Source organism: Myotis brandtii, unplaced genomic scaffold (assembly GCF_000412655.1).
Source record: "Myotis brandtii unplaced genomic scaffold, ASM41265v1 scaffold87, whole genome shotgun sequence".
Classification (NCBI taxonomy): domain Eukaryota; kingdom Metazoa; phylum Chordata; class Mammalia; order Chiroptera; family Vespertilionidae; genus Myotis; species Myotis brandtii.
This window is the reverse complement of record NW_005371548.1, coordinates 508632-509699: the sequence shown is the minus strand read 5'-3', so window position 1 is coordinate 509699 and position 1068 is coordinate 508632.

Genomic DNA, 1068 nt, shown 5'->3' with positions numbered 1-1068 from the left:
TATATATAAAATATATACTTTTAGTGTACATATATACATATGTGTGTTATATATTTAGTGTATATATGTGATATGTGTATATATTTTAGTCTTACAAAGTATATGTATATACATATGCATATAAACATATGTATATAAACATATGTACATGTATATTTCATGTACATATGAAATATAAACATATTTCTGACTGCATAAAATTGGCAGTAATCTATTTCTAGAGAAATAGGAAAGGGATCATTCACCAAATTCAGTCTATAAAATTATTGCAACATTGTATAACAGAACTCTTAACAAAGGTAGCTCCTTACATCTAGAGTGCTTATTAAAAGTGCAAAATTCAGCTGGACTGGTGTTGCTCAGTGATTGATGTCAACCTATGAACCAGGAGGTCACAGTTCTATTTCTGGTCAGGCCACATGCCCGGGTTGCGGGCTCGATCCCCAGTGTGGGGTGTGCAGGAGGCAGCTGATCAATGATTCTCTGTCATCATTGATGTTTCTATCTCTCCCTCTCCCTCTCTGAAATCAATAAAAATTTAGTTTAAAAAATTAAAATAAAATATTGAAATAAAAATTAAGTAAGAAAAAATGTATAATTTGTGATGTGATTATCTTCTTAAGCATGAAAGAAAATCCAGAAGTTATAAAGAAAACTTATCAAAGGTCCAAAGACAAATAACCTGGGAGAAAATATTTGCAGTACAATGACAGATCATGGGAAAATATCTCTAATACCACAATAGCTTTTACAAATGAAAACCAAAAAGACAAATAAAGCAGTAAAAAAATGTGCATTCTATATGACCCAGCACTTCTACTGTTTTGTATTACCAAAGAGATATAGATACACATGAGCACAGGAAAGCATAGATAGATGTCTATTGTGGCATTGTTTTTAAGAGCCAAGATATTGAAGATAGCCTGTCATCGAAAGGGAAATTTTAAATAAACTGTGGTCTATCTATACCAAGAAAACTACACAGTAGTTGAAAAGAATGAATTTATTATATTGCTACATCTCCAGGATTATCCTATATAATAAAAGCCCAGACGGGGCTGGCAGCCA